Source organism: Ovis aries, chromosome 3 (genome assembly GCF_016772045.2).
Source record: "Ovis aries strain OAR_USU_Benz2616 breed Rambouillet chromosome 3, ARS-UI_Ramb_v3.0, whole genome shotgun sequence".
In the NCBI taxonomy this organism is placed as follows: Eukaryota; Metazoa; Chordata; class Mammalia; order Artiodactyla; family Bovidae; genus Ovis; species Ovis aries.
In genome coordinates, this window is record NC_056056.1 from 144,664,827 (window position 1) to 144,692,462 (window position 27,636).

Sequence of the window (27,636 nt, forward strand, 5' to 3'; positions counted from 1 at the left end):
GGTGTCATATCCTACACCAGGGGATCTTCCCCATCCAGGGGTTGAACTCATGTATCTTGGGTCTCCTGCATTGGCAGGGAGGTTCTGTACCACTAGTACCTTCTGGGAAGCCCATAAGCAATTGCAGTCAGAGACTAAACCCAAGTCCACCGGATGGGTTTAGTCATTATTATTTTTAAAATTTCTTTTGTAAAATCCAAATTTTAAGAATCCTTAGGTATTGTTACAGATAGAACCGATTAATAATTTTAGTTAAGATCTGGTACCTAGAGGGCTCAGGGGTAAAGAATCCACCCAGTAATGTGGGAGACACAGGTTCAATCCCTGATCCAGGATTTCCCACATGCCGGTGAGCAACTAAGCCTCTGTGCCCTGTGCCACAACACTTCAGCATGTGCTCCTGAGCCCAGGAAACACAACTCCTGAACCCGTGTGCTGCAACCACTGAGCCCAGAAATAGCAACTACTGAACCCAGGAACCACAACTCCTGAGGAACTGCAACCACAACTACTGAGCCCGGGAACCTGAATTGCTGACCCCAGAAATAGCAACTGAGCCCAGAAATAGCAACTACTGAGCCCAAGTGTAACAACTACTGAGCCCAGGAACCACAACTACTGAGCCCAGGAACCACAAGTCCTTAGCCTGTGTACCACAACTACTGAGCCCCAAAATAGCAACTACTGAGCCCAGGAATAGCAACTACTGAGCCAAGGAATCAAAACTACTGAGCCTGTGTGCTGCAACCCCTGAGCCCAGGAACCACAACTCCTGAGCCCACATGCCACAACTCCTGAGCCTGCGTGCCACAACTACTGAGCCCAGGAACCACAACCCCTGAGCCCAGGAACCACAACTCCTGAGACCATGGGCCACAACTCCTGAGCCTACGTGCCACAACTACTGAGCCCAGGAACCACAACTCCTGAGCCCATGAGCCTGCGTGACACAACTCCTGAGCCTGCTTGCCACAACTATGGAGCCCAGGAACCACAACTCCTGAGCCCACCTGCCACAACTACTGAGCTTAGGAACTGCAACTGCTGAGCCAGGGAGCCACAACTTGCAGACCCCAGGAGCCACGACTAATGAACCCTGGAGCCACAACTCCTGAGCCCAGAAATGGCAAGTACTGAGCTCAGGAACCACAACTCCTGAGCCAGTGTGCCACAACTCCTGAGCCCGCGCCACAACTGCCAAGCCTGCTTGCCGAGACCCCATGACCCACAGCAAGAGAAGCCACCTACCACAATGAGAAGCCTGCACACCACAACTAGAGAATACACCCCACTTGCCAAAACTAGAGAAAAGCCCTCACAGCAACGAAGACCCAACACAGCCAAAAATAATAAAAAAGATCTGGTACCTAGAATAAGCAGATCAAAAATAGAACACCTTCCATAGAATGCAGTCTTAAGCAGATTCCTTCCTGGGAGCGTTGCATCTTTTATCACTACATCTTTCCAAATATATGGCTTTGTTCTTTTTTCTCATTTTCTCAGATTGTATTTTCTTCCATTATAGTTTATTACTACACATTGAATATAGTTCCCTGTGCTATGCAATAGGATCTTTTGTTTATCCATCCTACATATTACGTGCTAGTTACAAATTCCCAATCCAATCCTCCCTTATTCCCTCATGGCAACCACAAATTTGTTATCTGTGTCTGTGAGTTCATTTCTGTTTCATAGATAATTTTATTTGTGTCATATTTTATATCCATACATAAGTGATATCTTTCTGACTTCACTTAGCATGATAATCTCTAGGTCCAACTACGCAGCTGCAAATGGCGTTATTTCATTCTTTTTTATAACTGAGTAATATTCCACATCTTTATCCATTCTTCTGTCAATAGGTATTTAGGTTGTTTTTCATGTCTTGACTATTGTAAACAGTGCTGCTGTGAAAACAGCAGCTGCATTTGTCTTTTTGAATTATAGTTTTGTCCATATATATGTGCCCAGAAGTAGGATTCTTGGATCACATGGCAATTCTACCTTTAGTTTTTTAAGGAGTCACCATACTGTTATTCATAAAGGCTACACCAATTTACATCCCCACCAACAGTGTAGGAGGATTCTCCACGCCCCCTCCAGCACCAAATGCATGGCTTTATATGAAACACATAATCTTTTATAAGGAATGACATACTTCAGTGGGAATTATTCCAGGATAATTCAATAGCCACAAATCAAAACAGCACATTTAACAAAATAAAGGATAAAAATCATATGATCATGTCAATAGATGTAGAAAAAGCACTTGACAAAATCTGGTATCCAATTATGATAAAAACTCTCAAAAATATTTGGTATAAGGAGAACATACTTCAACATAATAAAGGCTATATGAGACAAATCCACAACTAATATAACTCAATGGTAAAAAGTTAAAAGCCTTACCTCTAAGGTAAGGAACAAGACAGAAGTGCCCATTATCACTACTTTTATTCAACATAATATTAGAATTCCTATCCCTGGCAATAAGAGAAGAGAAAGAAATAAATGAAAATTGGAAAGGAAGAAGTAAAACTCACTGATAGTGTATATAGAAAACCTGAAATAATGACAGATGACATGATAGTATATCAGTAAAGTTTCAGGATACAAAATTAATATATAGAAATCTGTTGCATTTCTATATACTAATAATGAACTATAAGAGAAATTTAGAAAGCTATCCTATTTATAAATGAATCAAAAAGAAAAAACCCATAGGAGTAAAGTAACCAAGAAGGTAAAAGGCCTGTACTCTGAAAACTATACACCACTGAAGAAGGAAATTAAAGAAAACACAAATAAATGTAAAGGTAATACCATGCTCACAGGTTGGAAGAAATAATATTGTTAAAATCTCCATACTTCCTAGAGCATCTACAGAGTCAGTGCTATCTCAATCAAAATATCCAAGGCATTTTTCACAGAATTGGAAAAAATAACTCTAAAATTTGTGTGGGACCCAAAAGACCCAAATCTGAAGAAAGAAGAACAAAACTGAAGCATCATGCTCCCTGACTTCAAACCATACCACAAAGCTACAGTAGTCAAAAGCGTATGCTGGGTTCAGTCCCTGGTTGGGGAACTAAAGTTCCAGGAGCTACGTGGCAAAAAAGGAAAAGAGAAAGTGTATGGGACTGGCACAAAAACATATACATACATGGAAAAGAACAGACAGCCTGGAAATAAAATCATGCTTATGTGGTCAGTTAATTTACAACCAAGGAGCCAAGTATATACAATGGAGAAAAGACAGTCTTTTAAAAAAATAGTATTGGGAACACTGGAAAACTACATGCAAAAGAAACATGATGCTTTTCTTAAACCACATATAAAAATAAAAATGGATTAAAGACTTAAACGTAGATCTGAAACCATAAAATTCCTAGAAGAAAACACAGGCAGTATGCTCCTTGATATGAGTCTTAGCAATATTTCTTCAGATATGTCTCTTCTGACAAGGGAAACAAAACAAAATTTTTTTAAAATAAGACTACATTAAAACACTTCTGCACAGCAGATATTAATAAAGCAATTAATAAAAGGTAAGGGCAACCTACTCAATGAAGGAGATATTTGTCAATGATTTATCCAATAAGGGGTTAATATCCAAAATAAATAAAGAGCTCATACAATTTAGTATTTTTAAAAATCTAATTAAAAAATGGTCAGAATATCTGAACAGTTTTCCAAAGGAGACATACAGACGGCCAAGAGACAAATGAAAAGATGCTCCGCATCCCTGAACATTAAGGAAATGCAAATCAAAGCCACAATAAGATCACCTTACACCTGTCAGAATGGCAATTATTAAAAAGAGAACAAAACCTCCAAGTGCTGGCAACAATCTAGAAAAAAGGGAACTCTTGTGCACTATCAGTGGGAGTGCAAATTGATGCCACCACCATTGAAAACAGTATGAAGATTCTTCAAAAAGTTAGAACTACCATTGTTGTTGCTGTTCAGTCACTCAGTCATGTCTGACTCTTTGCAACCCCCTGGACTGCAGTATATCAGGCTTCCCTGTCCTTCATCATTTCCCGGAGCTTATTAAAACTCAAGTCCATCGAGTCGGTGATGCCATCCAGCCATCTTGTCCTCTGTCATCCCCTTCTCCTCCTGCCTTAAATTTTCCCCAGCATCAGGGTCTTTTCTAATGAGTTGGCTCTTTGCACCAGGAGGCCAAAGTGTTGGAGCTTTAATTTCAGCATCAGTACTTCCAGCAAATATTCAGAGTTGATTTTGGATCCAGCAATTCTACTTCTGGGTATTTATCTGAAAGAAAATGAAAACACTTATTTGAAAAGACATATGTACCCCTACGTTCATTACAGCATTATTTACAATAACCAGGGTACAAAAGCAACTTGAATATCCATAATAGATAAATGGATAAAGAAGATAATGTGTGTATGTGTGTGTATGTGTATATACCCACAATGGAATATTAAAGATGTTTTATATACATACCCACAATGGAATAATGGAATATTACTCAGACAATCTTGTCATTTACGATAACATAGATGGACTTGGTATTATGCTAAGTGAAATAGTCAGATAGAAAAACAAATACTATACTATTTTACTTACTGTTTTTGTTGTTCAGTCACTATGTCATGTTCGACTCTTTGTGACCCAATAGACTGAAGTATTCCAGACTTCTCTGTCCTTCACTGTCTCCCAAAGTTTGCTCAAACTCATGTCCATTAAGTCCATTGAGGATGATGATGCTATCCAACCATCTCATCCTCTGTCACTACCTTCTTCTCCTCTTTCCCTCAATCATCCCGAGCATCAGGGTCTTTTCCAATGAGTTGGCTCTTCACATCAGGTGGCCAAAGTACTGGGGCTTCAGCTTCAACATAGTCCTTCCAATGAATATTCAGGGTTGATTTCCTTTAGGATTGACAGGTTTGATCTTCTTGCTGTCCAAGGGACTCTTCTCCAGCATCACAATTTGAAAATATCAATTATTTGGCACTCAGCCTTCTTTATGGTCTAACTCTCACATCTGTATACATGACTTCTGGAAAAACATTAGCTTTGACTGTACAGACCTTTGTCAGCAAAGTGATGTCTGCTTTTCGGTATGCTCTCTAGGTTTGTTATAGCTTTCCTTCCAAGGAGCAAGCAACTTTTAATTTCATAGCTGCAGTCACCATTCAGTGATTTTGGAGCCCAAGAAAATAAAATTTGTCACTGGTTCTGATTTCACTTGTATGTGAATCTAAAGAACAAAACAAAGCAGAAACAGTTTCATAGAAACAGTGAACAAACATGGTCATCAGAAGGGAGGAGTGGGAGGTTGAGTGAAATAGGTTAAGGAGATCAAGATGTACAAATTTCCAATTATAAAATAAGTGTAATAGGGATATAATGTACAAAGTAGGGAGTATAATCAATAATATTGCAATAACTTTGTATGGTGACAGAGGGTTAGCAGACTTCTCATGGTGATCAGTTCATAATATATATAAATGTTGAATCACTCTGTTGTACACCTGAAACTAATACAATATTGTATCTCAACTATACTTTAATGCATAAATCATATAATGTATTAGTAAGTGATATATATAATAACAATAGCACAATAGAGGCTAGAGAAATGGAACTATATTGGAAGAATGAAATAAAATAGATGGGAACTCAAATCCACAGGAAGAAATAAAGTACTTGAAATGGTAAATTTCTAGCTGGAAAAAAAGCTATATTTTTTCTCCTTTCTTTTCCTAATTTCTTTAGGAGACACACCATCATATAAAGCAATAATTACACTTTATTGTTGAGTTTGCAATATATAGATGTAATACCTATGAAAATAATAGCACAAATGTCAGTGCAAAGATTCTATGTTTATTGAAATTAAGGAAGAATCTGATGTTGGTTGTGATAAATTAAGAAGCAACACATAAATCAACCACCAAGAATGTATCTTTAAAGAAAAAAAGCAAAAACTAACAAAGGAACTAAATAGTATATCAGAAAATACCTATTTAACACAAAAGAACATAGTAAAGGAAGAAGAGAGCAACAAAAAATGAGTAATTCAGAAAACCAATAGCAAAATGGCAGCTATAAATCCAAACATATTGATAACAATATTGACTGTGGGTAGATTATGCGCTCCAGTGAAAATTCAGAGATTGGTATACTGAAAAACAAGATCCAACTCTTCACTGTTGACAAAGACAAACTTTAAAGGCTCAAGTATACTGAAGGTAAAAGCATGGAAAATATATACTGTACAAACAGTACCTAAAAGACAGCTGGAGTCTGTCTAATACTAAGATTAGACAAATTAGATTTTAGGACAAAAACATTGCTAAGAAAAAGTTGGAAATTTTATAATAATAAAAAAATCAATTTATCAGGAAGATAACACAATTGTAGACATACATATACCTAACAATAGAACCTAAAATAAACCTGACAGAATTGAAGGAAGAAATAGACAATTCAACAATAATGTTGGCTACTGCAACCCATTCTCAAAAATAGTACATTAGACAAAATAGCGATTAATAGCAAACATATAGAAGAATCAGTGCTATCATCCAGCTTGATCTGGTGGTGGTGGTTGTTTAGTTGATAAGTTGTGTCTGACTCTTGTGACTCCATGGACTGGAGCCCACCAGACTCTTCTGTCCATGGGATTTCCAAGGCAAGAATACTGGACTGGGCTCCCATTTCCTCCTCCAGAAGATCTTCCTGACCCAGAGATTGAAGCCAGGTCTCCTGCATTGCACACGGATTCTTTACTGAACCACCAGAGAAGCCCAACTTGACCTAACTGATATCAACAAAGCACCCCATACAGATTTAGCAGAACCCACATCTTTCCAAAGAAACATGCATCATTCTCCAAACTAAATAAGATGTTAGGCTCTTGAAAAGTCTCAGTAAATTTAAAGGATTCAAAATTATTCAAAGGATGTTCTCCAACCAAAATGAAAACATGAGAAATCCACAAATATTTGAAAATTAAACAATACACTTCTATATAACTCATGTGTAAAAAAAAGAAAATCAAGGAAGTTAAAAAATATTTTGAGCTGAATGATAATTTAATAAATCATCTCAAAATTTATGGGCTGTAACTAACTGGTGCTTTAGAGGCAAAGTCAATTTTAAATGAATATTTAATAAAAATATTTTATTTTTTATTAGAAAAGATGAAAGATATAAAATAAACAACCTATGCTTCCACCATAAGTAACTGGAAATAAAAGGATCCAAATTAGAAAAGAAGAAGTTAAACTGTCACTGTTTGCAGGTGATATGATACCATATACAGCAGAGGATCCTAAAGACACTACTAGAAAACTACTAGAGCTCACCAATGAACTTGGTAAAGTTTCAGGTTACAAAATTAGCACACAGAAATCTGCTGCATTTTATATACACTAAAAACAAAAGATCAGAAAGAGATATTCAATAAACAATTCCATTCACCATTGCATCAAAAAGAATAAAATACCTAGCAATAAACCCACCTAAAGAGACAAAAGACCTGTACTCCAAAAAACTATCAGATGCTGGTGAAAGAAATCAAAGAAAATAAAAACAGATGAAAAGATATACCATGTTTGTGGATTAGAAGAATCAATATTGTCACAATGACTATGCTACCCAAGGCAGTCTACAGATTCAATGCAATCCTTATCAAATTACCAAAGGAATTTTTCACAGAGCTAGAACAAAAAACCTTAAAATTTGTATGGAGACACAAAAGACTCTGAATAGCCAAAGCAATCTTGAGAAAGAAAAACGGAGCTGCAGGAATCAGGCTCCCTGGCCTCAGACTATACTACAAAGATACAGTCATCAAACAATATGGCACTGGCACAAAAAAAGTAGAAACATAGATCAATGGAACAGGATAGAAAGCCTAGAAATAAGCTCATGCACCTATGGTCATTTAATCTATGACAAAGGAGGCAAGACTACACAACCTTAGACAAACTCTTCAACAAATGCTGTTGGGAAAACTAGATAGCCACATGTAAAAAAATGAAATTGGATCATTCTTTAACGCTACACACAAAAATAAGCTCAAAATGCATGAGACCAAACTATGAGACTGGGGTCACACAGAGTCGGACACAACTGAAATGACTTAGTATGAGACTGGTCACTGAAAAATTCCTAGAGGAAAACACTGTCTGACAAATCTCAGCAATATCTTTTTCAATTTGTCTCCCAGACTAATGGACATAAAAACGAAAATAAACAAATGGGACCTACTTAAACTTAAAAGGTTTTGCATAGCAAAGTAAACAATAAACAGAACAAAAAGACAACAGATTGGGAGAAAATATTTGCAAATGATGTGAGCAACAAGGGATTATTCTCCAAAATTTACAAATAGCTCATGAGGCTTAACATCATCAAAACAAACAACTCAATCAAAATATGAGCAGAAGGCCTAAATAGACATCTCTCCAAAGAAGACATACAAATGACCAAAAGGCACACTAAAAAGTGCTAAACATCACTACTTATTAAAGAAATGCAAATCAAAACTATAATATGATATCACCTCATACCAGTCAAAGTGGCTGCCATCAAAAAATCCACAATCAATAAATGCTGGAGAGGGTGTGGAGAGAAAAGAATCCTTCAACACTGTCAGTGGGAATGTAAATTGGTACAGCCACTAAGGAGAACAATATTGAAGTTCCTTAAAAAACTTAAAATAGAGCTAATGAACCGTATGATCCTACAATCCCTGGGCATATACCCACAGAAAAATGTGGTTCAAAAGGATACATGCACCCCAATGTTCACTGCAGCAATGCTTAGTGCAGCAATAGCCAAGACATGGAAGCAACCTAAGTCCACTGACAGGTAAATAGACAAAGATGTGGTACATATATACAGTGGAATATTGCTCAGCCATTAAAAAGAATGAAATAATTCCACTTACAGCAACACTGATGCAATTTCTCTAGGTAGAGGTTGTCATGCTGATGACAGAGTCAGACAGAGAAGAAATATCATATGACATCCCTTATATGCAGAATTTAAAAATAAATGATACAAGTGAACTTGTTTATGAAAAAGATTCACGCACTCAGAGAACAAACTTATGGTTGTGGGGAGAAGAATGGAGAGGAAGAGGCAGGAAGTCTGGAATCGACAGGTACACACTACTGTATTTATAATGGATAACCAACAAAGACCTATTATATAGCACATGGAACTCTGCTCAATGTTATGTGGCAGCCTGAATGGGAGGAAATTTGGGGGAGAATAGACTGCTCCCCTAAATGTATATATGGCTGAGTCTCTCTGCTGTTCACCTTAAACTATCACACATTGTTAATAGGCTATACCTCAATACAAAATAAAAAATTAAAAAAAATAAATTTGATAACCAACAAATTCCTACTAAACAGCACAGGGAACTCTGCTCAATGCTATGCAGCAGCCTGGAGGGGAGTTTGAGGGAAAATGGATACATGCGTATGTATGGCTGAGTCCCTTTGCTGAAATTATCACAACATTGTTAACAGGCCATACTCCTATAAAATTAAAAGTCTAAAGAAAGAAACCAGAAAAATTAGAGCAAACTAAATCCAAAGCAGGTAGAGGAGAAGCAATAATAAAGGTCAGAGTCAGTCAATGAAATAGAAAATGGAAAGTGAGTAGAAAAAAAATCAGTGGAACATACATTGGTTCTTTGAATAGGTCAACAACACTGAGGAGCCTTTAGACATACAGACCAAGGCAGAGACAGAGAGAGAGAAAGATGAATGAAGACAGAGATAAAAATAGAGAAATAGGGAGAGAGGGAAGGACGGAGGGATGGAAGGACATGGGGAGGGAGAGAGAGAAAGAGGATATGAAAGAGAATGTACAAATCACCAAAATCATGGACAAAAGAGAGGATTTCTCCACCTGCCTTAAAGAGAGTAAATAGATTGTCATGGAATACTGCAAACAACTTTGTGTCACCTAATTAGACAAATTAGTTGAGATAGACAACCTCCTTGAAAGACACAAGTTAACAAAACTAACCAAAAAAGAAATAGAAAATATGTATAGTCTAGATAGTTTCATTTCCTATTCCTGCTGTAAATCACCTCAAATTTAGCAACTTAAAAACCCACAGATTTTTACAGGTTAGAAGTTCAACTCCCTGTGTTAGTCGCTCAACAGTGTCCAACTCTTTGCGACCCCATTGACTGGAGCCCACTAGGCTCCTCTGTCCATGGGATTCTCCAGGCAAGAATATTGGAGTGGGTAGCTACTCAACTCCCCGCAGAAAGGTTATAAATCTCACTGAGCTAAAATCCAAGTAACAGCAGGACTACACTCCCTTTTAGAGGTTCTGGGGGACAAACTGTTTCTTTGAATTTTCCAGTTTCTAGAGGACACTGTATTCCTCGGCTCATGGACACCTTCCTCTATCTTCAAAACAAGAAATGTAGGGTGTGCTTTGCACATCACATCATTCTGAGTCGTCTCGTTTCTCTTTCACTTTTAAAAACCCTCATCATTACATTGGGCTCAACTGAACAATCCAAGCTATTTCTCTCCATCTCAAAGTCCTTAACTTAATTACATTTGCAAAGTCTCTTTGGCCATGTAAAATAATATATTTACATGGAATTAGGAGATGAATATCTTTGGGAGATCCTATAAAAAGTAACAAGTAGTGCTTAAAAATCTTCCTACAAAGAAAATTCAATGCTCAGATTGCTTCACTGGTAAATTCTTCCAAAAAGTTAATGAAGAAATAATAGCAATCCTTCGCAAATCCTTCCAGAAAATGGAGAAGGGAACACTTATAAACTCATTCAATGAAGTTAGTATTACTCTAATATCAAAGAAATATCATAAAAAATAAAACTGACAAGCATTGTTTATGAATATAGGCACAGAATTCCTCAGGAGCAAAACAGCAAACCAAGTCCAATAAAATATAAAAAAGATTATACACAATGACCAAGTATTCCAGTGTGTAAAGTTAGTTTAACATGTAAAAATCAATTAATATAACACAATATTTTAATAGGGCAAAACATAAGATTATCTTAACACATTCAGAAAAATATTTAATAATATCCAACATCCATCTATGATAAAAGTCTCTCTGCAAACTTAGAACTTGGAATGGAAAGTAACTTTCTCAACCTGATAAACGCCATCTACAAAAACCCTACAACCAGCATACACTTAATGGAGAAATGCTGAAGGCTTTCCTTGCAATATTGGGAATAAGGCAGAGATCTCTGCTCTCACCTCTCCAGTGTTGTACTAAATATTCGAGCCAGTGTGATTTAACAAGAAAAATAAATTTAAAGTCTCCAGATTGGAAAGAAAAAAATAAAATTAGCTTTGTTTGTAGACAATATAATCCTATATGTAGAAAACCCCAAGAAATTCACCAAAAAATTATTAGAACTAAAAAAAAAAAAATTCAGCAAATTCACATAACTCAAGATCAATATACAATAATCAACTGCATTCCCCTAGCAAAAAACTACAAAAAAGAAGAAAATTCTACTCACAATATAATCAGAAAGAACGCTTAGGAATAAATGTAACAGAGAAGTACACGATTTTGTATATTGAAAAGTACAAAAGATTGCTGAGGGAAATTTTACAAGATTTGAATAAACAGGAAGATATTTCACATTCATAGACTGGAAGATTCAATATCATTAAGATGGTAATTCTTCCTAAGTTGATGTATAAATTCAATGCAACCCCTATAAAGTGCTAGCAAGCTAATTTTGTATGAAATTGTCAAGCAGATCCTAAAATGTGTATAGAAATATAAAGAAACTAGAATAGCCAAACAACCTTGAAAAGAAGATCAGAATTAAAGGGTTTATGCTACCTGATTTCAATACACGATATAAACCTACAACAATGAAGAGACTTGACATAAGGACAAGCACATGGAAAAAATGGAAAAGAATTTTGAATCTGAAAATAAACTCTTACATTCAACTTCAGTTGATCTTTGACAAAGATCCCATGGCAATCTAATAGGGAAGTAGCCTTTTCCACAGATATTGCTGGAAAATTGGATATCCACATACAAAATCATTAATTTAGACACCTCACACCATAAAAGTTAGTCACTGATCTCAAGAAGGGCCAGGCTTTATGAATAAAGATAAAGAAAAGTTCCTAGAGAAGAACAGGCTCTAGGACAAAACCTAAACAGATTCATACTAAACAAACTAAACAATTATTATTCTCCAATAATACAATTGTCTGCTAGAACTAAACTCAACACTCTTCAGAGAAAGATGTTAGAATTCCCAGTCTCGTCATCTTATCATCCACCTTGTCAGTGTATGATAAAAAAATAACTAGACATGTGAAGAAATAAATTAAATTGCCTACACTATTCTTTTATTACTGAATCTGACTGAAAGAAAAAAGGGTGAACAAATTGCTAAGACTAGTCACTAACTCTTTGGCTTCTTTGTCACCAAAGGAGGCCAATATTAATTTTTCAATGTTTAAGGTAAAAAGCAGAACATTCAAGAATGAACTCCGTAAACAAGTTGTCTGAATAGAAAACAATTATTCAGATTTCATGGAGTCTTCTATAGTTTGGCTCTGGAGGCAGTTACCAAAGTAAATCTCATGGAAATTTTTACTTCTACTTAAACTGGAAGGAATAAATAGAAAATTGTGTAATTAATTGATTCTTTCCAACTGTGGCCCTGGAGAGGACTCCTGAGTGTCCCTTGAACAGCACAGAGATCAAACCAGTCAATCCTAAAGGAAATCAACCCTGAATATTCACTGAAAGGGCTGATGCTGAAGATGAAGCTCCAGTACTTTGGCCATCTGATGCAAAGAATCAACTCATTGGAAAAGACCCTGATGCTGGAGAAAGATTGAGGGCAGGAGGAAAAGGGAGCAACAAAACACAAGACGGTTGGATGGCATCATCAACTCAACGGCCGTGAGTTTGAGAAAACCCTGGGAGATGCTAAAGGACAAGGAAGCCTGGTGTGTTGCAGACCATGCGTTCACAAAGAGTCATACATGACTTAGTGAATCAACAACAAATTTTTATATGGGACTTTCCTGGTGGTCCAGTGCTTAAGACTTCCTCTTCTAATGCAGAGGATTCGAGTTCTATCACTGGTTTGGGTGCAAAGATCCCACATGCCTCTCAGTCAAAAAATCAAAACACAAAACAGAATATTGTAACAAATTAAAAAAATTTTTAAATGGTCCACATCAAAAAATCTTAAAACCCATAATATTGATAAAGCCATTGTACTAATAAAATGAGGGTAGTATTTTCCAGAATCTGTCAAGAGTATATCAGTTGCCTATTAGTAATTCCTTGACTTCTGGAAACTCAAAACAATTCTAAATTAATATACAACTGTTGGAATGACCACAGAAATTTCTAGTAATAAACTTCAAAAACTGTGTGGATCACAACAAAATGTGGAAAATTCTTAAAGAGATGGGAATACCAGACCACCTTACCTGACTCCTGAGAAATCTGTATGCAGGTCAAGAAGCAACAGTTAGAACTTAACATGGAACAATAGACTGGTTCCAAATTGAGAAAGGAGTATGTCAAGGCTGTATATTGTCACCCTGCTTATTTAACTTATATGCAGAGTACACACATGCCAGGTTGGATGAAGCACAAGCTAGAATCAAGATTGCTGGGAGAAATATCAATAACCTCAGATATGCAGATGACACCACCCTTATGGCAGAAAGCAAAGAACTAAAGAGCCTCTTGATGAAAGTGAAAGAGGAGAGTGAAAAAGTTAGCTTAAAACTCAACATTCAGAAAATTGAGATCATGGTATCTGGTCCCATCACTTCATGGCAAATAGATGGGGAAACAATGGAAACAGTGACAGACTTTATTTTCTTGGGCTCCAAAATCCCTGCAGATGGTGACTGCAGCCATGAAATTAAATGATGCTTGCTCCTTGGAAGAAAAAGCTGTGACCAACCTAGTCAGAATATTAAAAAGCAGAAACATTACTTTGCCTACAAAGAAACCAGCTATGGTTTTTCCAGTAGTCATGTATGGATGTGAGAGCTGGACCATAAAGAAAGTTGAGCTCCGAAGAAATGATACTTTTGAACTGCGGTGTTGGAAAAGACTCTTGAGAGTCCCTTGGACTGCAAGGAGATTAAACCAGTCCATCCTAAAGGACATCAGTCCTGAATATTCATTGGAAGGACTGATGCTGAAGCTGAAACTCCAAAACTTTGGCCACCTGGTGCGAAGAACTGACTCCTTGGAAAAGACCCTGATGCTGGGAAGGATTGAAGGCAGGAGAAGGGGACGACAGAAGACAAGATGGTTGGATGACATCACTGACTTGATGGGCATGAGTTTGAGCAAAGCTTTAAGAGTTAGTAATGGACAGGGAAGCCTGCCGTGCAGCAATTCATGATGTCAGAAAAGTCAGACACAACTGAGCAACTGAACTAACTAACTAAACATCATTTTAACGAGCATTTCTTGCTTTATGTTTTTTGGTAATGACTTACTATTGTTGTTCAGTTGCTAAGTCGTGTCTGACTCTGCGACTCCATGGACTACAGTACACCAGTCTTCTCTGTCTGTCACTATCTCCCAGAGTTTGCTCAAACTCATGTCCATTGAATTGGTCATGCCATCCAACCATCTCATCCTCTGTCACCTCCTTCTCTTGCCTTCAATCTTTCCCAGCATCAGGGTCTTTTGCAATGAGTTGGCATTGCAAAATGGGTCTTGGCATCTGGTGGCCAAATTATTACTTGGTGTTTATTGTATATGTACTTTAGACTATGGAAATGATGTTAGACAAAAAGTAAATTTGAGGGGTTTTCGTATTCCAGTTCAAAATGGGTCATAAAGCAGCAGAGGCAACTCGCAACATCAACAATGCACTTGACCCAGGAACTGCTAACAAACGTACAGTGCTGTGATGGTTAAAGAAGCTTTGCAAAGGAGACAAAAGCCTTGAAGATGAGGAGTGTAGTGGCTGGCCATTAGAAGTTGGCAATGACCAACTGAGAGCATCATCGAAGCTGATCCTCTTACAACTACACAGGGAGTTGACCAAGAACTAAAAATTGACCACTCTATTGTTGGCATCTGAAGCAAGCTGGAAAGGTGAAAAAGCTCATAAGTAGGTACCTCATGAGCTGACCACAAATCAAAAAAATCGTCATTTTGAAATGTCATCTTCTCTTAATCTATGCAACAACAACGAACCATTTCTCAATCGGATTGTGACATATGACCAAAGTGGACTTTAAATGACAATTCACTGATGGAGCAGCTCAGTGGTTGGACCAAGAAACTCCAAAGCACTTTCCAAAGCCAAGCTTGCACCAAAAGAAAGTCATGTCCGCTGTTTGGTGGTCTGCTGCCAGTCTAATCCACTACAGCTTTCTGAATCCCAGAGAAACCATTGCATCTGAGAAGTATGTTCAGGACATCGAAGAGATGCACTGAAAACTGCAATGCCTGCAAACGGCATTGGTCAAAGAAAGGGCCCAGTTCTTTCTCAGGACAATGCCCAACCACACTTCACACAACCAACGCTTCAGAAGTTGAATGAATTGGGCTAGGAAGTTTTGCCTCATTCGCCAAATTCACCTGACCTCTTGCCAACTTACTACTGCGTCTTCAAGTATCTCAACAACTTTTTGCAACAAAAACGCTTCTGCAACAGCAGGATTCAGAAAATGCTTTCCAAGAGTTTGTCTAATCCCAAAGCACAGATTTTTATGCTACAGAAATAAACAAACATTTCTGATCACCAAAAACGTGTCGATTGTAATAGTTTCTGTTTTGATTAACAAAGATGTGTCTGAGCTGTTATAATGATTGAAAATCCAGTTTCCAAAACTGCAATTACTTTTGTACCAACCTAATAATTCAAGGTACACAGACAGAAATGTGGTCAGGGTATACCTGAAAGAGAATGGTCACAATTCTGTATTCAGATCAGAATTTTAGGAAAAAGTCTGTATTCAGAGTTCATGCATGCAGAGTGACTTCCCTGGTGGTCAAGTGGTTAAGAATCCACCTGTCAATGCAGGGGACTCGGGTTTGCTCCCTGGGCTGAGAAGATCCCACGTGCCAAGGACAACTGAACTCGTGTGCCACATCAACTGAGCCTGCCCTCTAGGGCCCAAGAGCTGCAACTACTGACTGTGTGCTGCAACTACTGAATCCTGTGCCCCTGGAGCGTGTGCTCCACAAAAAGAGAAGCCACCACAATGAGAAGCCCATGCACTCTAACTAGAGAGAAGGCCCCACTTGCTGCAAATAGAGAAAACCTGGGGCAGCAACGAAGCCCCAGCCAAGCCAAAAAGAAACAAAATTTATATATGGAGAAAAGATAAAATCAGAAGCAAAATACTAACTTCACAGACAGAAGCTGAGGTTTTGGGATTCAAACCCATTGCAAAGAAATAGTTCAAATCCAGGCAGGAAACATCTCTGGGAACAAAGCAGAGAAATGAGGTCACACACTAGTGCAAGCCACGGCTCTCTCAGTGATGTAACAGACTGAACAGATTAGTCCCAACAAGTGCAAATTACTCCACAGAGCAAAATATGTTTCTGGAGGTTGCAGTTGATGTGTCTTTGTGTAATTTCAAAAGAAGTAATGACAGATATGGAAGATAAACTTTTGATTATGAAAGGGGAAGGCAGAGAGAGGGATAAATTAGGAAGTTGGGATGAACGTATACATACTATATAAAATAGATAACTAACAGAACCGTGTCTCACAGGCAACTTTACTCAAAATTTTGTAATAATCTATAAGGGAAAAGAATGTGAAAAAGAACACACGCACGCACACACACACACACACACACACACACACACACATATATATATATAGAAGATAAACTTATAATTATGGAAGCGGAAGCAGGGGAGGGATAAATTAGGCATATACATATGGGCTTCTCTGGTGGTTCAGTGGTAAAGAATTTGCCTGCAATGCAGGAGGCCCAGGTTCGATCCTGGGTTGGGAAGATCCCCTGGAGTAGGATATGGCAACCCACTCCAGTACTCTTGCCTAGAGAATCCCATGGACAGAGGAGCCTGCTAAGCTGCAGTCCATAGCATCACAGAGAGTCAGACGTGACTGAAGCGACTAAGCAGTACACACACACACATATACAGTGACAAATTTTATTTTCTTGGGCTCCAAAAATCACTGTGAACAGTGACTGTAGCTATAAAATTAAAAGATGCTTGCTCCTTAGAAGGAAAGTAATGACAAACCTAAACAATGTATTAAAAGGCAGAGACATCAATTTGCCGACAAAGGTCCATCTAGTCAAAGTTATGGTCTTTTCCAGTAGTCATGTATACAGATGTGAGAGTTGGACCATAAAGAAGGCTGAGTGCCAGATGATGCTTTCATACTGTGGTGCTGGAGAAGACTCCTGAAAATCCCTTAGACAGCAAGGAGATTAATCCAGCCAATACTAAAGGATATCAACCCTGAATATAAATTGGAAGGACTGATGTTGAAGTTGAAGCTCCAATACTTTCACCACCTGATGTGAAGAGCCAACTCATTGGAAAAGACTCTGATGCTGGAAAAGATTGATGGCAGAAGGAGAAGGGGATGACAGATTAATTGGTTAGAGAGCATCACTGACTCAGTGGGCATGAATTTGAGCAATCTCAGGCAGACAGTGAAGGACAGAGGAGCTTGGCAAGCTGCAGTCCATAGAGTTGCAAAGAGTCAGACATGATTTAGTGACCAAACAACAAACAACACCAGAAACTATCACAAAATTGTAAATAGACTATCAGTTCAGTTCAGTTCAGTCACTCAGTCGTGTCCAACTCTTTGCAACCCCATGGACTGCAGCATGCCAGGCCTCCCTATCCATCACCAACTCCTGGTGTTCACCCAAACTCACGACCATTGAGTTGGTGATGCCATCCAACCATCTCATCCTCTGTCTTCCCCTTCTCCTCCTGCCTTCAATCTTTCCCAGCATCAGGGTCTTTTCAAATGAGTCAGCTCTTTGCATCAGGTGGCCAAAGTATTGGAGTTTCAGCTTCAACATCAGTCCTTCCAATGAACACTCAGGACTGATCTCCTTTAGGATGGACTGGGTGGATCTCCTTGCAGTCCAAGGGACTCTCAAGAGTCTTCTCCAACATCACCGTTCAAAAGCATCACTTCTTCGGTGCTCAGCTTTCTTTATAGACTCTCGCATCCATACATGACTACTGGAAAAATCATAGGCTTGACTAGATGGACCTTTGTTGGCAAAGAAATGTCTCTGCTTTTTAATATGCTGTCTATGTTGGTCATAAATTTCCTTCCAGGAAAAGACTAGAGATCTCTTCAAGAAAATTAGAGATACCAAGGGAACATTTCATGCAAAGATGGGCTCAATAAAGGACAGAAAACAGACTATACTTTACTTCAATTTTTAAAAAGAAGTAAAAAAAGAAGTGATGAAGATCTTTTAAAACTTTTTACATCTAATTCTCTTTATCTCTAATAATACTGAAAATAAGAATTCAAAGGTTTCTTCTAAACTGTCATTTTCTATAAGCTGTTTATTCTCCAGAGGACTATGATTCAGAAACATACAACCATAGAATGAACATATGACCCAGCAATTCCACTCCTGGAGTCCTTTAGAGCCTCCTACATGCAGAACTTATACAGCTAACAAAGAAATGTGGCTAGTAGAGTCCCAGACCAACATCACAAAGGGGAATTCAAGCTCAGAGACATGGCTCAATAACCAGCACGCTTTCTAATTCTTATGTCTTCTATTTCCTTTTGTTGCCTTACTGTTCCTGCTAGGGCCTCCACTACAACACTGAATTGAAGTGGGGACAGCAGCATCCTTGTCTTATTCCTCACATCAAAAGAAAATCTGTCACAATTTCACCATTAAATATGATGCATATCGTCACTTTTTGGTAGATTAAGAAAATTCCCTTCAATTCCTAGTTTTCTAGAAAATGTTAAATTTTATCATTAATGGATATTGAACTGTATCAAATGCTGATTTTCAGCATCTATTGAAAGAAGCTGATCACTTTTCTTTTATTCTGATAATGTGTGAATTATACTCCATTCCTTGAATAAATCCCACTTGGCCATGATGCATCTTATGACCTGAGTATTATCCCTCCTGAAAATTCATAAGTTAAAGTCCTAACCCCTGGGGTACCTATATTTGGAGAGGGGGCCTTTAAAGAAGTAATTCAGGGTAAGTGAAGTTATAGGGTGGGGCCCTGATCCCACCCAACTCAGAGATATCCTGCTCTCTCTTCAAGGGTACTCAGAAGAAAGGCTTGTAAGGACAAAGTGGCCATCCCCAGGCCAGGAAGAGAACTCTCACCAGAAACCCAGTCCTGCCAGAAACTTGTTCTTGGACTTTCCAGCCTCCAAAACGGTGAGAAAATAAAATTCTGTTGTTTAAGCCATGTGGTCTGTGGCGTTTCACTGTGGCAGTCTGAGCAGACGAGCATGATACACTATGTTATTTATATATTGCTAGATACAGTGTGAGAAGACTTTGTGCAGAATTTCTTCATCTATATTCTTGGGGGGGGGCAGTATTTCTCATTATATTCCTGTAAGTTTCATTTCTCATTATATCCTTGTTGAGTATTGATATCAAGATTATGTTTGCCTTGTATTCTTTGGCTGAGTTTTTTTAACTGCCATTTCTTTTTTAAATGTTCCATGAGAGTATTCAGGGGAGCTATTTGGTAGTGCAGGTTTCTTTGTGGAAATTAATTATAGACTCAATTCCCTTAATGGCTATAAAACTATTTTGATTTTCTAGTTTTCTTATATTAGGTAAGCCATATCTTTCTAGGAATTTGATGACTTTTTCTTGAAATTTACAAAGTATTAACGTAAAGTTGTTTATAATAGCTTCTATTAACTTTTTAAAGTTAAATTAATTGGATGATAATTATTTTACAAAATAGTGATGGTTTTTGCCATACATCAACATGAGTCAGCCATGGTATACACATGTGTCCCCCCATCCTGAACCCCCTCCCACCTCCTTCCCCACCCTATCTCTCTGGCTTGTCCCAGAGCACCAGCTTTGGATGCTCTGCTTCAGTCATCAAACTTGCACTGGTCATCTATTTTACATATGGTAATGTGCATGTTTCAATGCTATTCTTTCATCATCCCACACTTGCCTTATCCTGCTGAGTCCAAAAGTCTGTTCTTTACATCTGCGTCTCCTTTGCAGCCCAGTGTGTAGGACCATAATTACCATCTTTCTAAATTCCATATATCATTAGTACACAGTATTTGTCTTTCTGTTTCTGAATTGCTTCACTCTGTATAATAGGTTCCAGTTTTATACACCGCATTAGAACCGACTCAAACGCATTCTTTTATAGTTGAGTAATAGTCCATTGTGTTATATTCCATTTCAAAGTAAATTCTATTCCACAAATTCTTTATCCATTTATCTGCTGATGGGCATCCAGGCTGCTTCCATGTCCTAGCTATTGTAAACAGTACTGCAATGAACATTGGAGTATCTGAATTTCTTTCAATTCTGGTTTCCTTGGAGTGTATGTACAGTAGTGGAATGGCTGGGTTGTATGGCAGTTCTATTCCCAGTTATTTAAGGAGTGTTAACACTGGTCTCCATAGTGGCTATACCACTCTGCATTCCCATCAAGAGTGTAAGAGGGTTCCCTTTTCTCCAGTCCCTCTCCAGCAATTATTGTTTGTAGACTTTTTAATGGTGGCCATTGTTTGTAGACCATCGTGAGAAGATACCTCATTGTGGTTTTGATTTCTATTTCTCTAATAATGAGTGTGATCACTCACCTAGAACCAGAAAACCTGGATTATGAAGTCAAGTGGGCCTTAGAAAGCATCAGTATGAACAAAGCTAGTGGAGGTGATGGAATTCCAGTTGAGCTATTTCAAATATAAAAGGTGATGCTGTTAAACTGCTGTACTCAATAAGCCAGCAAATTTGAGAAACTTAGCAGTGGCCACAGGACTGGAAAAGGTCAGTTTTCATTCCAATCCCAAGGAAAGGGAGTGCCAAAAAATGTTCAAACTACTGAACAATTGCACTCATCTCACACACTAGCAAAATCATGCTGAAAATTCTCCAAGCTGAGTTCCAACAGTATGTGAACTGAGAACTTCCTGATGTTCAAACTGGATTTATAGAAGGCTATGGAACCAGAGATCAAATTGCCAACATCTGTTGGATCATCAAAAAAGCAAGAGAATTCCAGAAAAACATCTACTTCCACTTCATTGGCTATGCTAAAGCCTTGGCTGTGTGGATCACAACAAACTGTGGAAAATTCTTCAAGAGATGAGAATAGCAGACCACCTTACTTGCCTCCTGAGAAATCTGTATAAAGATCAAGAAGCAACAGTTAGAATCGGATATGGAACTATGAAATAGATCAAAATTGGGAGAGGAGTACATCAAGGCTGTATATTGTCACCCTGCTTATTTAACTCCTATTCAGGGAACATCATGCAAAATGCCAGACTAGATGAAACACAAGCTGGAATCAAGATTGCTGGGAGAAATAGCAATAATATCAGATATGCAGATGACACCACACTTATGGCAGAAAATGAGTAAGAACTAAAGAGCCTATTGATAAAAGTGAATGAGGAGAGTGAAAAAGCTGGCTTAAAACTCAACATTTAAAAAACTAAGATAATGGCATCTGGTCCCATCACTTCATGGCAAATAGATGGGGAAACAATGGAAACAGTGAGAGAGTTTATTTTCTTGGGCTCCAAAATCACTGCAGATGGTGATTGCAGAAATGAAATGAAAAGATGCTTGTTCCTTGAAAGAAAAGGTATGACCAATGTAGACAGCATATTAAAAAGTGGAGACATCATTTTGCCAGCAAAGGTCCATCTAGTCAAAGCTATGGTTTTTCTAGTAGCCGTGTATGGATGTGAGAGTTGGACCATAAAGAGCTGAGCACTGAAGAATTGATGCTTTTGAACTGTGGTGTTGGAGAAGACTCTTGAGAGTCCCCTGGACTGCAAGGAGATCCAACCAGTCCAGCCTAAAGGAAATCAGTCCTGAATATTCATTGGAAGGACTGATGCTTAAGCTGAAGCTTCAATACTTTGTTCACCTGATGCAAAAATCTGACTCATTTGAAAGACCCTGATACTGGGAAAGATTGAGGGCAGGAGGAGAAGGGGCTGACAGAGGATGAGATGGTTAGATGGGATTACTAATTTAGTAGACATGAATTTGAGCAAGCTCTGGGAGATGGTGATGGACAGGGAAGCCTGGCATGCTGCAGTCCATGGGGTCTCAAAGAGTTGGATTGGACCGAGCAACTGGACAACAATAAATAATAAGTGATGTTGAGCATCTTGTCACGTGTTTATTCAGTTCAGTTCAGTTCAGTTGCTCAATCATGTCTGACTCTTTGCAACCCCATGAACCACTGCATGCCAGGCCTCCCTGTCCATCACCAACTCCTGGTGTTCACCCAAACTCATGTCCATTGAGTTGGTGATGCCATCCAACCATCTCATCCTCTGTTGTCCCCTTCTCCTCTTGCCCTCAATCTTTCCCAGCTTCAGGGTCTTTTCAAATGAGTCAGCTCTTTGCATCAGGTGGCCAAAGTATTGGAGTCTCAGCTTCAGCATCAGTCTTTAAAATGAATATTCAGGACTGATCTCCTTTAGGATGGACTAGTTGGATCTCCTTGCAGTCCAAGGGACTCTCAAGAGTCTTCTCCAACACCACAGTTCAAAAGCATCACTTCTTCAGTGCTCAGCTTTCTTTATAGTCCAACTCTCATACCCATACATGACTACTGGAAAAACCACAGGCTTGACTAGATGGACCTTTGTTGACAAAGTAATGTCTCTGTTTTTTAATATGCTGTCTAGGTTGGTCATAACTTTCTTTCCAAGGAGTAAGCATCTTTTAATTTCATGGCTGCAGTCACCATCTGCAGTGATTTTTGGAGCCCCCCAAAATAAGTCAGCCACTGTTTGCACTGTTTCCCATCTATTTGCCAAGAAGTGATGGGACTGGATGCCATGATCTTAGTTTTCTGAATGTTGAGCTTTAAGCCACCTTTAAACCACTTTCAGTTCAGTTCAGTCAATCAGTTGTGTCTAACTCCTCACAACCCCATGAACTGCTAAGCCAACTTTAAGCAACGTGTTTATTAGCCATCTGTATGTTTTCTTTGGAGAAATGTCTGTTTAGGTCTTTTTCCCACTTTTTGATTGGGTTGTTAAATTTTTCTGATATTGAGCCTCAAAAGCTGCTTGTATATTTTGGAGATTAATTCTTTGTCAGTTGTTCCATTTGCTATTGTTTTCTCTCATTCTGAGGGCTGTTTTTTCACCTTGCTTACAGTTTTCTTCATTGTGCAAAAGCTTTTAAGTTTAATTATGTCTCTTTTCGTTTTTTTTTTTTTTTTTTGCTTTTATTTGCATTACTCTGGGAAGTGAGTTATAGAGGATCTTGCTGTGATTTATGTCAGAGAGTATTCTGCCTGTTTTCCTCTAAGAGTTTTATAGTTTCTGGTCTTATATTTTGGTTTTTAATCCATTTTAAGTTTATCTTTGTATGTTGTCAGGAATTTCAACATATTTGTGTATGTTGTCAGGAATTTCACTCTTTTACATGTAGTTGACCAGTTTTCCCAGCACCACTTGTTGAAGAGACTGTCTTTTCTCCATTGTATGTTTTTGCCTCCTTTGTCAAAGATAAGATGTCCATAGGTGCATGGATTTATCTCTGAAATTTCTATTTTGTTGCATAGATCTATATTTCTGTCTTTGTGTTGGTACCATACTATCATGATGACTGTAGCTTTGTAGTATAGTCTGAAGTCAGAAAAAAATTCCTCCAATTCCATTCTTATTTCTCAAGATTGCTTTGGCTGTTCAAGGTCTTTTGTGTTTCCATACAAACTGTGGAATTATTTATTCTAGTTCTTGCGAAATATCATTGGTAGTTTGATAGTGGTAGCATTGAATCTATAGATTTCTTTGGATAATATGCTCATTTTCACTATATTGATTCTTCCAATCCAACAACATGGTATATTTCTCCATTTATTTGTGTCATCTTTGATTTCTTTCCTCAGAGTTTTATAGATTTCTACATACAGGTCTTTTGTTTCTTTAGGTAAATTTATTCTTAAGAATTTTATCCTTTTCATTGCAGTGGTGAATGGGATTGTTTCCTTAATTTCTCTTTCTGATTTTTCATTGTTAGTGTATAGAAATGCAAGGGATTTCTTTGTATTAATTTTATATCCTGCAACATTACTATATTCAATGATATGCTGTAGTAATTTTCTGGTGGCATCTTTAGGGTTTTCTATGTAGAAGATTATGTTATCTGCAAACAGTGAAAGTTTTACTTCTTCTTTTCTAATCTGGATTCCTTTTATTTCTTTTTCTTCTCTGATTGCTGTGCTTAGGACTTTCAAAGCTATGTTGAATAGTAGTGGTAAGAGTGAGCACCCTTGAGTTCCTGATTTTAGAGGAAATGCTTTCAATTTTTTGCCACTGAGGATAATGTTTGCTATGGGTTTGTCATATATGTCTTTTACTATGTTGAGGTTTGTTCCTTCTATGCCTGCTTTCTGGAGGGTTTTTATCATAAATGAGTGTTAAATCTTGTCAAAGGTTTTCTCTGCATCTGTTGAAATAAAAAAACTATAAAAAACAAACATACGGAGGCTAAACAACATGCTTCTGAATAACCAACAGACCACTGAAGAAATCAAAAAGGAAATCAAAATAGGCATGGAAACATACATAATGAAAATACAACAACCCAAAACATATGGGTTTCAGTAAAAGCAGTACTGAGGGAAGTTCATAGCAATCCAAGCCTACCTCAAAAAATAAGAGAAACATTAAATAAATAACAGAGTCAGACACGACTTAAGTGACTTAACAGCAGCAGCAGCAGCAACCTTATACCTAAACCAACTATAAAAAGAAGACCAAACCCCAAAGTTAGTAGAAGAAAGGAAATCATAAAAATCAGAGCAGAAATAAATGAAAAAGAAATGAAGGAGACTATACAAAGATCAATAAAACTAAAAATTGTTCTTTGAGAAGATAAAATAGATAAACAGCTAGACTCATCAAGAAAAAAAGGGAGAAGACTCAGATCAATAAAATTAGAAATGAAAATAGAGAAATTACAACAGACAACACAGAAATATAAATGATCATAAAAGACTACTATGAGCAATTATATGCCAATAAAATGCACAAGGTGGAAGAAATGGACAAATTCTTAAGAAAAGTATAACCTTTCAGAACTGAACCAGGAAGAGATAGAAAACGTGAAGAGACCAATCACAAGCATGGAAATCAAAACTATAATCAAAAATTTCCAACAAACTAAAGTCTATGACCAGATGGCTTCACAGGTGAACAATTAAATTATTTTTTAGTAATTTTATGGAGTTGTGAAATCATCACCACAGTTTAATTTTAGGACATTTCTTCTCCCCCGCAAAGGAAGCTTGTGGCCAATTAGCAATTTGCCAATTCTGATTCTAGGCAAGCACTGATCTATGTCTATAATTTTGCCTTTTCTAGAAATTTCTTATAAATGAAAGCATACATGAAATGTTGACTTCTGGAGGCTCATTCATCTTGTGGTATGTATTATTACTTCGTTTCTTTTTTATTGACAAATAGTAGTCTACTTTATGTCTGCACTAAATTTTGTTCATCCATTCACCAGTTGATGGACATTTGAATCATTTCCATGTTTTTGACCATTATGACTAATGCCTGTATGATCATTTGTATACAAGTTGTGTGGGCTTACATTTTCATTTTGAGGAGGTAAATAACTAAGAGAAGAATTGCTTGGGTTATGTGGTAAATTTATGTTTAACATTTTAAGAAACAGTCAACATATTTCCCAGAGTGACTATCATTTTACATTCCTACGAACAACACATGAAGGTTCCAGTTTCTCTATATCCTCACCATCTGTTATTGTTGCTTTTACTATAGTCATTTTTGTGGGTGCAAAGTGTCATCTCATTTTAATTTGCATTTTCTTAATAACTAATGATATTGAGCATATTTTCATGTCCTTATTGGTCATTCACATATTCTTTTTGCTGAAATCTCTATTCAAAAAGTTTTCCCAATATTTGTCTTACCATTGGTTGTAAGAGCTCTTTATGTATCATGACACAAGTCCCTTATCAGATACATGATTTACAAATAGCTTACATTCTGTGGCTTGCCTTTTTAAAATATTTATTTATTTATTTGGCTGTGCCAGGTCTTATTCAAAGCCCTCAGGTCTTTGATCTTTGTTGCAGTATGTGGAATCCTTAGTTGTGGCATGCAAGATCTTTATTTGAGGCATGCAGAATCTTAGTTGTGGCACGTGGCATCCCTGACCAGGGATGGAATCTGGACCCTCTGCCTTGGGAGCTCCAAGTCTTAGCCATTGGACCACCAGGGAAGTCCCTAGTGCTTGTCTTTTCACTTTCTTATTATGTCTTCTGAAAGACAAAAGTCTTTCATTTTAATGAAGTGTATCAATGTTTTTCTTTCATTGTGCTTGCGCTTTTCATGTTATTTCTAAGAAAACTTTGCCTAACGGACAATAAAGGTTTACTCCTGTGTGTTCTTTTAGGATCTTCATAGTTCTAGCTCTTACATTTATATCTGTGATCCATTTTGAGTTTATTTTTGTGTATGATATGAGACAAGAGTCCAAATTCATCATTTTATAGGTATCTAATTATTCCTGTGCTATTTGTTGAAGAAAAAAATCATCCTTTCCCTCACCGAATTGCCTTGGCACTTTTGTTGTAAATCAACTTGTAATAAATACAAGGATTTATGTCTGGATTCAAAAATGTGTTTGTGATTTGTCAAATTCTAATGATAATTAGTTTACTTTTCCCCCAGTGTACGTTTATTCTACCTAATGTCTCTACTGGTTTACATGCTAGCATTATCATGTTTCAATTTTCTATATACATTTTTGAACTCCACAAGTGAGTGAAGTCGCTCAGTCGTGTCTGACTCTTTGCGACCCCATGGACTGTAGCTTATCAGGTTCCACCATCCATGGGATTTTCCAGGCAAGAATATTGGAGTGGGTTGCCATTTCCTTCTCCAGGAGATCTTCCCGACCCAGGGACTGACCCGGGTCTCCCACGTGGTAGGCATTGTAGGCAGATGCTTTACCGTCTGAGCCACCAGGGAAGATCCAATTTTCTTTAATATTTTTGAACCCCACAAATCCTAGTTTAATTATTTGATAGTCTTTGTTTATTCAAATTTACCCATATCTTTACTATTTTTGTATACTTCATTCCTTCTTGTATCTGGGAACTTCTACCTAGGACCATTCTCATTTTTTGCCAAGAAATTCTCATTAGTATTTCCTTTAATACAACTGTGCTGGTGATGGATTATCTTAGCTTTTATTAGTGTAAAACATTCCTGAAGAATATTTTCACTTGGTGCAGAATTTTAGGTTGGCAGTTATTTTCTTTCAGCTTATTGAAAAGTGTGTTTTATGATCTTCTGGTTCCCATTGTCTTTTCAAAAATATATTTTCAGGGGACTTCCCTGGTACTTCAGTAGCTAAGCCTCCAAGCTTCCACTGCAGGAG

The 27,636-nt window shown here is 37.6% G+C and overlaps 1 long non-coding RNA gene across 1 annotated transcript; it reads right to left on the reverse strand.

The window, feature by feature from the left end:
- Positions 1-1,681: 1,681 nt before the first annotated feature.
- Positions 1,682-5,329, reverse strand: LOC132659444 (uncharacterized). The gene is made up of 2 exons (XR_009599922.1): positions 4,597-5,329; positions 1,682-4,278 (listed from the first exon to the last, which is right to left on the reverse strand). It is a non-coding gene; the product is annotated as an uncharacterized LOC132659444 (long non-coding RNA).
- Between the last annotated feature and the right edge of the window lie 22,307 nt (positions 5,330-27,636).